Below are 13,734 nucleotides of genomic sequence, written 5' to 3'. Positions count from 1 at the left end.
TCACCATTATCATGATCTTCACCATTGCTTCATCACTTGGAGTAGTGCTATCTATCTCATAATCACTTTGATAAACTAGGTTAGCACTTAGGGTTTCATCAATTAACCAAAACCAAACTAGAGCTTTTAGTGGTCCTGCAGTGGTGCTGACCACTTTAGGACGGGTGCCGAACACTCCCATAGCAGAGCTAAGAGGTCTTGTAGTGGTGCTGACCACTCTAAGACTGGTGCCAAGCACTCCTGTAGTGGTGCTAACCACTCCTATAGTGGTGCTAACCACTCTAGGAGTGGTAACGAGTGGTCTAGGAGTAGTGCCGAGCACTGCAGATGGGGTGCCAAGCACTCCAGGTGCTGTGCCAACCACTCTGGTGAAATAGGAGACTCCATCGATGTTGATCGAGTTTGCCTCACCTCCAAGCGATATCACTGAGTTCATAGATGCCTTCCATGATGCTGAGGAGGTACGGTTCCATAGGTTGGACGACATCGTTGATGGCATAGGGTCCTCAGGCCTGATGGGTCGGCTGCTCAATGACCTAGAGCTACTTCTCATTAGTGCAGAGGAACCTCCCACATTTGTGCTGGCCGAGCATGATGCAAATTGGCGATGGATGATGCTGGAGGAGATGTAGGCAATCGAGGAAAACGAGACTTGGGAGCTTGTCGATCCACCTCTAGGATATCGTCTGATCGGCCTGAAGTGGGTGTACAAGGTCAAGTAGGACAAACGCAGCACCATTGTCAAGCACAAGGCATGCCTCACTGCCCAAGGCTTTGTCCAGTGTGAGGGCATTGACTTCGAGTAAGTCTTTACGCCGGTAGCGTGCATAGAGTCTATCCGACTGCTGTTGGCTTTGGCAGTAGCAAAGGACTAACACGTCCATCACCTAGACATTAAATCAGCCTTCCTCAACAGCGAGCTGATAGAGACGGTCTTCGTCAGACAACCTCTAAGTTTTGCCATCAAGGGAGCGGAGCACAGGGTGCTCCGACTGTGCAAGATGCCCTACGGGCTGTGGTAGGCCCCACGAGCATGGAACACCAAGCTTGATGCCATGCTAGGCGAGCTTGGGTTCACATGGTGCACAACCGAGCATGTGCTCTACATGTGGCGATGGGGAAGAAGGAGCTCATCATCGACGTGTATGTGGATGACTTGATCATCATCAACGCACGTATGGAGGACATCGATAGCTTCAAGCGTGAGATAGTGGCTCATTTTTGAATGAGCGATCTTGGCACGCTCTCCTATTACCTTAGCATCAAGGTGATATAGGTGAAGGAGTCACTCACGCCCGGTCAGAGCGTGTATGCCTCAATGCTATTGGACCAAAGCAGCATGGCTGAGTGCAAGCCATGGATGACTCCAATGGAAGAGCGACTGAAGCTGACGAAGGCCAGTACTACAGCAAAGGTAGATGCAACAATCTATCGGAGCATTGTCGGTGGTCTATGCTACCTAGTCCACACTAGGCCATACATTACATTCACCATGGGCTACGTCGGCAGCTTCATGGAGGATCCCCAAGAGGATCACTAGGCCATGGTTAAGCGACTACTGCGCTATGTCAAGGGGACGGTGGATGAGGTGATTGTCTTCCCCAAGACTGGCGAAAGTGGATTGTAGCTCACTGTGTTTAGCGATGCAGACATGGTAGGGACATCAACAAATGGTAGAGCACCTCTGGCGTGCTCGTCTTCCTCGGGTCGGCTCCAATCCCATGGCTGTCGCTAAAACAGAAGGTGGTGGCGCTGTCCATGTGTGAGGTAGAGTACATGGCGGCGTTCACAGCAGCGTGCCAAGCTGTGTGGCTACGCCGGTAGCTAGGTGAGCTAACCGGTGTGGAAGCTCATCCACCAGCACTGATGGTGGACAACCAGCCTATCCTCGCCCTCACAAAGAATCTAGTTCTCCAAGACCGGAGCATGCACATCGATGTCAAGTTCCACTTCCTCAGGGACTGTGTCGATGGAGGGCAGATCATCATCGAGTTTATCAAAACTGGTCGACAACTCACAAACATCCTCACCAAGCCACTCAGCCTTCTTTGGTTCATTGAGCTAAAGAAGATGATTGGCATGGTGGAGGTTCTAGTGTTAGCAGTAGGATTAAGGGAAGAATTATAAAGTAATATGTTGCTCCCTTGCTTATACGCACGGTAGGGGCAGGCATCGCAAGGGCTCCCCTGCTGTTGCACTGTAGCCATAGCAGGGGCAGGCACTAAAAGTCTTCCCTGCCGCACTATAGCCACAGTAGGGGCAGGCGTCAAAGTTAGCCCTATTGTCGGTGTTTTCGAACCACCAACAGGTAAATTTGTATTTGCGCGTCTAATTCGGATGGTGTGCTCAGAGGACACAAGGGTTCATACTAGTTTAGGCATAATGCCTCTATGTCTAGTTTGTTGTTGCTCATGTTACTAGCACTTGGTTTGCAGTAGGGGTTACAAACAGGTGAAAGAGGGAGAGGATCCTAAGTCTCTGGTGGAAGGAGTGAAGGGGTGCTGAGAGCTCGCTTGTCGCTCAGCCGTGTGCTCATGTCATGCTCTTGTCTCTAGATCCCCTATCCAGATCTCCCCTTTCATGGGGTGCCCTACTTCCCCTTTTATAGGTGAAGGAAAAGCGCAGGTTATAGAGGTGGAAAAGGAAAAGAACGAGAGAGAGAAGAAGGCTTCTAGGGTTGCTGGGTACTTCTTCTCCTTCATGCGGGTATCGCCGATCCTGTAGATGTCAATAGGGGTAGCTCCATGTCATGGCCTTGTCCGTCACTATCTTGTGCAGGCGTCATCTGCCGGTCATGGCATTCCACTCCATCCTGGTGGACGTCGTGGTGAACTGACGCGCCTGTCATTATTTGTACGAGGATTAGGTAGAATAGCACCAGCATGCCCGACACTGTTCTTGATGTGAATCCCTAGATATGGCCTGTCATGGCCATGGGTTACATCGAGGCATGCTAGCCTCTTCCATGGCATTAGAGTTTTGACCTAGGCCCATACGCTTGGACCTAGAGTGGTTGGCGGCGGTATGGGTCCTCGTCGGATGAGATGGAACCCACGTCCTCGAGGTCGGGTGAGACAGAGCCTATGACCTTGGGCAAGATGGAAACCGCGTGCTTGGGGTTAGGTGAGACAGAGCCTACACCTAAGGGGTCAGGTGAGATGAAGCCTATGGCCTCAAGGTTGGGTAAGACAGAGCTCATGGCCTCAAGGTCGGGCGAGACAGAGCTCGTGGCCTTGATCGAGACGGAACCCACGTCCTTGGAGTCAGGCGAGACGAAGCTCGCACCCAAGGGGTCGGGTGAGACGAAGCCTGTAGCCTTAGGGTTGGGCAAGACCTTTTAATACATCTTGAGCCATCCAGGGAAGTCAGCGCGGGCACTAACTTCCTTGCTTTGTGTATCCCTAATATCGATACCCGATAGTATCCCTCGAGCCTACGGAGGAGTAGAATACTCTTTTGGAGGCTTTTCTGGATGGGAGGACTCTGAGGTCCTCGAGCTTCTTTTTGTAGCTCATGGTGTGTCCTATTAGGATAGTGATTCCCTTTTGTCATGATGAGTCTTCTTGGGGTATGTAACCATTGGATTCGGGAGGTCATAAAGATTTTTCTTGATTCTCGTCCCCTAGGATCCGATTGGTCTGCTATCGTACTGTGACAGCACATTCGGTCTCCTTGCGAGTCCAACTTCCCTCAAGCCCCCACGCGTAGTAGGGGTCCAGTTGAGGGTTGGCTCTTCTTTGTGATCGTCATCCCTCAAGCATTTTTTCAATAAAATAGAGGAGCTAAGTCATGCCATGTTTTTCCTCGATGGACGAAACATTGTGCTCGGTGAGCTGTTAATAGGCTAGTCTGAGTGGGGCCCTAGCTTCTCATTCATGGGGGTCCAGCATGGGTCAGCTGGTGACCGACTCTAGATTCTCAGTGGCTAATCCATATAGTTCTCGGGTCCGTTCGATCGGTCCCAAGGGCCCATTGCCTTTCTTCGAGGGGAAAACATGGACTAGGAACCAACCAAGACTCAAACATGGGCTGAGATGCCCTCGACGCTCCTGCGCCCAGGTACTAGCTGCTAGTGGGCCCATCCCTTTCCACCCCTCACTCTAAGGGTGCCCTAGAGTGGCTGTGAACCCGTCGGAGGGCCAGCCTTCGAACTCCTGGGCCTGAATGGGCCATAGGAGCATTTTTAGCTTTGTATCCCTCTTTACCTGTGATGGTTCTCGTGCCAATCTACATCGACGCTGAGCTATACGACATCAAGAAGGAGGTGGCCCCTTTAGCATAGGACTTACCTACCGAGATAGAAGATGAGATCATCCCCCCAAGAAATTAATTAGGTAGATAAGCTAGGTGACGAACTTGTAATAAGTGGACAAGCTCTTAAATATCATTATGGCCAAACAAATTTTTATCTCTTCTCCTCTTTTTGTATAAAAAGGTTAATTGTTTTGACCCTTTCTGTTGTTAAGGCTGTAAAGCTCGGGGTGCAGGTGAAAAAAACTCTGATCATGCTGGTGAGTAAAAATGCCGTAGCCACTGGGGCGTATGTTTCTTGCAGTCCGACCAATTTTACCCAGCATTTGTTTTTGCAACCTTTGCTTGTAGATCTTAACATGAGAAAGGGTCAGACACAGAGAATGTTTGCCAGGTAGATATACTCTTTAATACTTTCTGACTCTTTTCACAATTAAGGCTAAAAAGGTCGGGGTGCAGGCAAAAAACTATGATCACGCTGGTGAGCAAAAATGCCATAGCCGCTGGGGCATAGGTTTCTAGTGATCTGACCAGTTTTACTCAGCATTTATTTCTGCAACCCTTGCTTCTAGATCTTAACGTGAGAAAGGGTCGGGCATAGAGAATATCTACCGGATAGATATACTCTTTAATGCGTTCTGACTATTTCCACAGTTAAGGCTAAAAAGCTCGGGGTGTGGGCAAAAACTCTGATCGCGCTGGTGAGCAAAAATGCCATAGTCGCTGGGGCGTAGGTTTCTTGCGTTCTAATCAGTTTTACTCAGCGTTTGTTTCTGCAACCCTTGCTTCTAGATCTTGATGTGAGAAAGGGTCAGGCATAGAGAATGTCTACCAGATAGATTTGCTCTTATCAGCCCCTGAGTGAGGCCCGACCTCTTGCCACTGTTGGGGTCAGGTGTCACTAAAGATCGAGGAGTCGATAGCGAAACCGATAAGAGAAAGTGTGCATAGATTAAGGGTAAAAGCAACATAACTGTTCGATGTTCCAGGCGTTGATGAAGACTTCACTGTCGATGGTCTTGTGGTTATAGGTGCCTGGCCGGAGCACCTTCGCGATGTCATATGGTCCCTCCCACGATGGAGAGACCTTATGGTGGTTCTCGTGTCTGTCTACACCGACGTCGAGTTGGACGACATCGAGAAGGAGGTGGCCCCTCTAGCATAGGACTTGCCAGATAGATATGCTCTTATCAGCCCCTGGGCGCCCTCTTAAGAGGTACGACCAGATCGAGCCCCCAGACTACAAATGACCATGTGATAGGGATCGTTTGGAGTGCTTAGAGCAGTAGGTGGGTCAGCTGAGCATAGTATTGACACCCTTCACAGGTGTGCACAATCTATTCAGCGTCGACTACTACGGTCGACCAGTAGTAGCTTTGTCATAACGCATTTCCGACCAGGGTCCTAGGTGCGGCATGGTGCCCACAGACCCCACCATGGTTATCACTCAGCAACTACTTCCCTTGTTCAATGGGGATGTAGCGCTGTAGAATCCTGGTGTGGCTTCACCTGTAGAGCTCGTCCTCAATAACAATAATGGACTTGGCGCAACACGCGAGCGGCCGAGCCTCTATTTTGTCCATCGGCAATGCCCCATGGAGGAGGTAGTCGAGGTAAGGCATCCTCCAGTTGGCCAGAGGGTTGGGCTCTATCACTGGATCCTCATCAAGCTCCATGACTTTGGGGTTGAATGGAGCCGTCGATTGGTTAGCCCCCGAGCCTAGGGTAGGTGGCCCGTCATCGGTCTGTTCTAGCTCCTCGTAGTGGACCAAGGGCTTGTACTAATCGCTGGCAAAGATGCCCATCAGCACCGGCTCTTGGCAGGATGCCATTTTTGCCAGCGTGTTGGTCACCTCGTTGAGACGCCTTGGGATGTGATTGAGCTCGAGACCGTCGAACTTGTCCTCTAGCTGGCAAACTTCTCGGCAATACACAACCATCTTGGCGTTGTGGTAGCTTGATTCCTTCATGACTTGGTTGATGACTAGCTAGGAGTCGCCCCAGACGTCAAGCCATCGGATACCCAACTTGATGGATGCTTGTTCTTCTTCTTGTTGGGGCGGTTGGAGGCGCCTTCACCGGCGTCCTCGTCCCACTTTGCTTTGCCCTTGGGGCAGTCAAAAACCACCCCAACCACCTCCTCTCCCGAGGCATGGCTGGTGGTGATGTCGAGGAGCTCCCTAGTGGTTCATGGGCCCTTATGTCCTAGCTTGTGAACCAGAGACTCGCATATGGTCCTAGACAGGAAAGCTCCTATGACGTCGGTGTCGGCAACATCGGGCAGCTCATTGCCCTACTTGGAGAAGCGCCAGATATACCCATGAAGAGTTTCCCTAGACTTCTATCGGTAGTTTTTGAGATCCCATGTGTCCTAGAAGTTTTCCACGAAGATCTCTTTTAGGTTCGCCCAACTTTGGATTTGGTTGGGCGAAGGGTGTTCCAACCACTTTCGTGCCGAATCGGCCAGGAATAATGGAAGGTTGTGGATAATGAAATTGTCACTATCTGCTCTACCAGCTTGGCAAGCAAGCCGATAATCCTCAAGCCACAGTCCGGGGTTTCTTTCCCCAAAGTATTTGGGATGTTGATCGGTGGTCGGTACCGCGATGGGAAGACGACATTGAGGATGTGTCGGCCAAAGGCCTAAGGTCTCGACAAGTTAGGCTTGGGCTTCAATCCTCGTCGCTATCGTAGCATCTGCCATGACGAGGGTGGTAGCCACGGCTAGCCTCCTCTCTCTCATTGCTGCGGTCATCTAGGGTGTTGTGCGCGTCATGGTGGAGGCTGAGATGCTCATGCACCGGGGTCGTGGCGCATGGCCTGCTGCCTGGTTGCGCCTAGTGGGCTAACACGTCCCTGTCGGGTCGCTCTGAGGGCGCGCACTGGTTGGCATCAAGCTCGTGTCATCGGGACAGCGAGCTCACGGTCTGCTGTGTCGCCGCACGCTCGAGGACATGCGAATCTTGTGATGGGCCTGACGATCCTTGGGTGTCGCGGGCTCTGGAAGCCCCCAGAGCAAGGCCACCACGACATCGATGTTCTAGCTTGGCCGTGTGAAGTTTGGGAGGGCTTCGTCATCCTTGATGATCCTCCAGTTTATGTCACGGGCCATGATGCGTGCACGCCCACCGTCTCCGTGGCGCTCGATCTCTCGCTCGAGCTCCATGTGTTCTTGCTCGAGCTGGAGTCATGCTTCTTCGAGCTCTTGGTGTCGTGCCCTCAGCGGCTCTACCCATAGCCATAGGCGAGGTGGGGGCCCTTGCATCCCCCTCAACCTTGTTGTCAAGGTTGTCTGTTGGGGTAGCCCCTCCCTCATGGATGCTTTCGATGTATCCCTCGAGGGTACCTGCCATGAAACCTTTTCGTGAGGGGTGATGGCTCCTCCTACTGGAGTCAGAGTCGGAGGGCGACTCTGATTATCTCATGAGAAGGTCATGGAAAGATTCCGCAATGTATTCGGTCATCCCCATGAACTCATCATTCATAGGGGATGGGGTGTGCGCTGCGCCTCAAGGTGGCCAACGGTCTCTGCAGCGTTGTGTAGACCGAATGGGAGCACTGTTGGGGCACTCCGAATGAGGTATTCTAGGGAGAGTGGCTCTCCTCCGGCGAGCTGCATTATGACATTGGCGAACAAGAAGGTGAGGCGGTGTAGGTCCTCCCAGAATGGTCGGTGTCCTAGGAAAGCACCGAGCTAGTGCTCTAGCCTCCCATAATCGGAGCCGAGGAGCTAGTCGCTCCTGAGGGTGTCGGCCTCCGATGCATGTAGCTACAGCTCCTCAAGCGCTTTGGTGATCATGTCGAGGCCGGTGGAGGGGAGAGACTAGACGGCGGTGGGAACCTGCGCCAACTCTCCCTCCATCATAACGATGAAGTCTAGGCTCCCGAAGTGCACGTGCGCACCCGGGACTCAGCTGACGCCATGACTAGCCATCTGAGGCCTGATATGGACGTTGAGACACGTAAAAAGCCCCTACCTGGCATGCCAACTGTCGGTGTTTTCGGACCACCGACGAGTAAATTTGTATTTACACATCTGTCTCGAATGGTGTGCTCGGAGGACACAAGGGTTTATACAAGTTCGGGCGAAATGTCCCTACGTCTAGTTCGCTATTGCTCATGTTACCGGCACTTGGTTAGCAGTAGGGGTTACAAACAAGCGAGAGAGGGAGATGATCCCAAGTCTCTGGTGGAAGGAGTGAACGGGTGCTGAGAGCTCGCTTGTCGCTCAACCATATGCTCATGTCATGCTCCTATCTCTATATCCCCTGTCCAGATCTCTCCTTTCATGGGGCGCCCTATTTCCCCTTTTATAGGCGAAGGGAAAGCGCAGGTTATAGAGGAAGGAAAAATAGAAGAACGAGAGAGAAGAAGGCTTCCAGGGTTGTCGGGTCCTTATTCTCCTTCATGCGGGTCTCGCCGATCTTGTAGATGTCAATAGGGACGGCCCTATGTCACGGCCCTGTTTGTCACTGGCGCCATGCATAAGCATCATATGCCGGTCATGGCGTTCCACTCCATCTCGGCGGACGTCGTGGTGAACTGACGCGCCTGTCAACGTCCGTACGAGGATTAGGCAGAACAGCACCGGCACGCCCGACACTGTTCTTGATGTGAATCCCCAGGTATGGGCCATCATGGCCACGGGTTACATCGAAGCGTGCCAGCTTCTTCCCTGACGTCAGAGTTTTGTCCCAGGTCCATACGCTTGGACTTGGAGTGGTTGGCGGTGGTATGGGTCCCCATCGAATGAGACGGAACACATGTCCTTAAGGTCAACCGAGATGGAGCCCACGACCTTGGACGAGATGGAAACCGTGTCCTTGGGGTCGGGCGAGATAGAACCCACACCCAAGGGGTCGACGAGACGAAGCCTGCGGCCTCGAGGTCGAGCAAGACGGAGCCCGTGGCCTCGAGGTCGGGCGAGACGGAACCCGCTTCCTTAGGGTCGGGCGAGACGGAGCCCGAACCCAAGAGGTCAGGCGAGACGGAGCCCGCGGCCTTGGGGTCAGGCTAGATCTTTTAATACGTCTCGTGCCATCGGGGAAAGTCAGCGTTGGCGATAACTTCCTTACTTTGGGTATCCCTAATATCGATATCCGACACCTGCTGCCACATCTAGTCACTGTAGCAGCATGACAGCCTGACATGTCTATGTACTAAGATTAGATGGGTAAAGTTATATATATATATATAGCTTCCCACTGCAATTCAGTAAAGTTGAGCGGATTCAGTTTTGCTATCTTCTCTGCAGAGCTCCGACCAACGCTGGTGCTTGTGTTGTGTGTGTGCGCTCTGTTCTTCCTCCCTTCTTCTATCTCCCGCTGTAGTATGTGTGGTCGGCAACAACGGTGAGCGGCCGCTCACCCGTATCGGAAATCTCGGGACCAACAGACTTGGCATGCTTCTGTATTTGTATCACGTTGCATCTCGTGTGACTTCCTTCTTGGGCCAAGGTGAATCTAGTGCTGGAGCCCACTTGCTCCTCCAACCTATCAGCTGGCTTAGCCCATAACCCATGGTTCCTGACAAAGTCCTGGCCGAATCGATCAGCACACCCGACAAAATGAGAGAAACAAACGCATATATAGGATAGGCCGAACCGATCAGTTCATTCTCCATGCATGCAGTTCCCCAACAAAACAATAGATGATGTTTCAGATCTCTCATCAGGATATTAACAACTGCGTCGACATTAGCTCTGTTGTAAATAAAAGAATATTATATCATAATCAGTAATTCAGCACCATACAGCAGAAATATATATACTGGCCTGCTTAAAGAGATGCAGGGAAAGTACAGACAAACAAATGACTGCATCGAGCAGGGACGACAACAACAACGTCAAGGAAGTTGACCATCGAAATTGCTTGCATTGCAACTCAGGCTTGCTACCTCTTCCACCACCTTCTCTTCAATAGCAGCGTCGGACATTCCTTCCTTTCTTCTACTCGAGTAGTATTCGCTTGTAGAAGTTCCAGTCCGGGTCGGTCTCCATGATGGGAGGCTGACCAAAAGGGTGCTCCCTGATGTAACGCCGGCACACGCCGCACATCATCTACAGTGGAAAGGCTCTCCAGGTACAAGCGAAGATCTCCACCAGGTCGTGCTCATGGGGCATTGTTAAGCAAATATAAATCTAAATCGCTTGTACCTGGTGGAGATCTTCGCTTGGTTGACAGGTTTAAACTTGACTTTGCCTCATCCTCTTAAATAAATATGTTATTATTGCCTCATACGGAGTAGATTTCATTGCTGAAAAGCACTTTGAATCGACTCTTGGTCTCTTGCATCTGGCCATGGCCGAAAGCGTAAGATAAACGGATCCGCCAATGGTACAAGACTACATTTTTCTCTACACGAGGAACCCCATTTCTATTACAGAAAAGCTATATTTTGTGTGTGTGTGATTCTTTGCTTTGGCTCACATGAATTTTGTGGCCGTCAGACCTGGCTTTGGCGCGATCTCTGCCCTTCTTCATCCCGCCCGCCCCCCGTCGGCTGTTTGCGTTTTGCTCTCTACCTGGTCTGGCCCACTTGTTAGCTCATTTTTTGGGAAACTCATGTATTTACTGTTTTGAACTTTTCATTTCCTTTCCCCCCCTGAGGCGGAGCGGCCTCTCCGTCGGTGATTCGCCGTTGTTGGTGACTTCTTCCTCCATTTCTCGATCAGATGTCGTAGATCCTTTGGCTCTCGAGTTGATTTGGTCTGTGTTTTCTTCTTTTTATCCCTTGGCGCAGTAGGTGGCTGAGTTTTGGGCGCTGGCGGAGGCGTACCCGAGTCGGAACGGTCTTTCCGTCATCGATTCGCCGTTATTGGTGAGTTCTTCCTCCATTTCTCTATGGCGCAGCAGGGCGACGGTGTGTGGTCGCTTCGTGGAACTTTGATTTGCTGTCGTTGGTGAGTTTCTCCCCTCATGTTTTTGTAGATCTACTTGTTCCAGTTAGTGATTTTTTTTTATTATGGATTCCGTTTGTTTCGATTTGGCTCAAGCGAAGCGGAGTTCGAGGTCGAGTTTGAGTCCTAGGTTGAGTTGTACTCAGAGTCGCAAGTTGAAGCGGAGCCGGTCTTTGCAGTTGGTGTTGTTACCCTGATCTGAAGGACTTGTTGGATTTACGGTGAGTTGGACTCATAATCTTTTCTCCTGTGTTGTTTTAGTTTGTCTTTGTTGAGTTGTGCATTGTGTTGATAATTAGCAGTTCTAGATCCAGTTTGCTAGTTTTTTTCTTCTTCATACACAGTTTGTTTTGGTTAGGGTTTCGTTATGTTTGTTAGTTATAAAACTGATTGAATTGGATTGTTTGTCTGTCGGAATTGAGTCATGGTTGTTCTTAGTAGTAATTGGATGTATGCTATGGATTCTGAATTTGTATTGTAATTTTACTCCTTGTGTTTTGTTGCTCTTTTATTACTCTAATGTGGGCTTTTTTTATGAGCTTTATAATCAGTTTTATTACTCATTTTATTCTGTTTGATAAGCTTTTAGTTTAGTTTGTATTCAATGGTTTGTACAGGGTCTAATAATGCCTTATAATTAGATTGCTGGTGCTTTGTTTTTTTGTTCATTTGATGCAATAACTTGTAGCTTTTCAAGTGAAGAAGAAAACTGATTATTAGAGGTTCTCTTTGTCGGCATTCATACTGTAGCTGCAACAGCTAATGGTGCTTGAGTTATGTTCTTTTTTTAGAGTTTTTTTATGTAACTGTTCTAATTTTAAGTTTACATGCCATTTCAAGTTTACATTCCATTTCAATTTTATTTAGAAAACTGTTTATATTTGTTTGCTTGCGGTTAGGTGGTTTAGTTGATTTTTATAGTTGGTCTATTTTGGTTTTAGAATGGATCCTTTAATTCTATGGTTACTGTATACTTTAATTTCACTTATTGTTGTTCATTATGTGAAATTGATATGCAATTTTGTTGTAACTACTTCTAAGTCTAATAGATCTCTTGTCGTTTTTTTTGTTTGGTAATGTCTTTTATTTGTTTTGACTTTTAATTGAATTTATATTTTTTTGTTCATTCTTGCATGTGGTCAGTCCATTTTGTCGTTGCTTTATTATGTCTGTAATTAGGTCTGTAGTCTGCATTTGTTCATATATAGTCTTTTTAGTTTCATTTGTGGATGTGTTTCTGATTGTTCATCAAAATTTGACTATATATTTTTTTGTTTAGGTAAATCCTTTTGAATTAGACACTCATATAAAATGTACGCAAATACATACTATATTGGGAATGCTACCTATTAATACTTGTATTTCTTTTTTCATGAGTTTTTTGAACTTATGATTTTTTTATTAGATTGAGTTGTTTTGTTTTGTTTTCGGCAGTCCCTAGAACCTCGATTGGTGTATCCTGTCGTTTGAGTTTAGATGGAAGAATTGCGTTATACACGACATAGGAGAGGCCCATATGTGGATAGCCGCATGTGGTTGCGTCAATTCTGCTCCCCACCTCCACCCTTGTCCCGATCCCCACCCGCCCCTCGTGAAGCAAATCCTGGTTTCACAGAGGTGTTGCTGACCAAGGATGACGTTTGTGCCATCTGCCTCTAGACGTTAGCTGACAGAAATTAGGAGGACAACACAGCAAGCTCAGAGGATGCCACGCCGATGCTTTGTGCAATGCCTTGCTCGCATGTCTTTCATCAGCATTGCATTTTTGACTGGCTCAGTCGCAATACCTCCTGTTCTCTTTGTCGTCACGAGCTTCGTAGCCCAAATCATGATGATGATGTAGATGAGTGGGATTAGTTTTGAATATATTTTTTATTTTTTAATGAATACCAGCCATGGTTGCGTTGTAATCATATATGTTGAACGCTGAAATATAAGTTATATGTATATTTAAGATGTTTGATTTTTAGTTAAGTTCTTCTATCTCTCTTTTTCTTTGTGTATGTGTGTCTGCATATGTGTCTATGCCATGTTTCATTTTTAGTTTTGCTTTTAGTTTTTTTAAATTGTTTCTGTGTGTGTGTCTCTATCTCTCTCTGTATGTTCTATTTTTGTATTTTTGTTTGTCTTAGTCTCAGTTTATTTTTGTTTCAGTTTATGTATTTCGTAGCTTTGTTATCAGCAAAATGCTATGCTTGGTCTGATCATGTATAGGTTCAAATATTGTCTTTGATTATGGTAACATTGCATTTTATTTTGATCAAGCTAAAAGAATGAAGTTAGTTTATATCTTAGCGTCCTAAAATCCTGTTAGTAAGAGGTTCAGAGCACCAGCAGTAAAGTTCAGCAGTATGTCTTTGAGTGTGTGCTCTGCTTTTTTGCTCATACTAGAGTCCACATGATATAATTTGTCTTGTTTTTATTTCTAGGATTTAAGTTTTAGGTGTCAGATGCAACTTTTTTGTCAATGTCTATTTTTTAGAATTATTTATGTTTAGTTGCTCAAGTAATTTTTGTTGTAGTCATTGTCAGATTTGTTTGTATTACCTTTTAGGTGATAGTTGTAGTAAGTGTCAGCTTCGTTT

The sequence above is a fragment of the Miscanthus floridulus genome, chromosome 6 (assembly GCF_019320115.1).
Source record: "Miscanthus floridulus cultivar M001 chromosome 6, ASM1932011v1, whole genome shotgun sequence".
NCBI lineage: Eukaryota > Viridiplantae > Streptophyta > Magnoliopsida > Poales > Poaceae > Miscanthus > Miscanthus floridulus.
Note: the sequence above shows the minus strand (reverse complement) of the source record.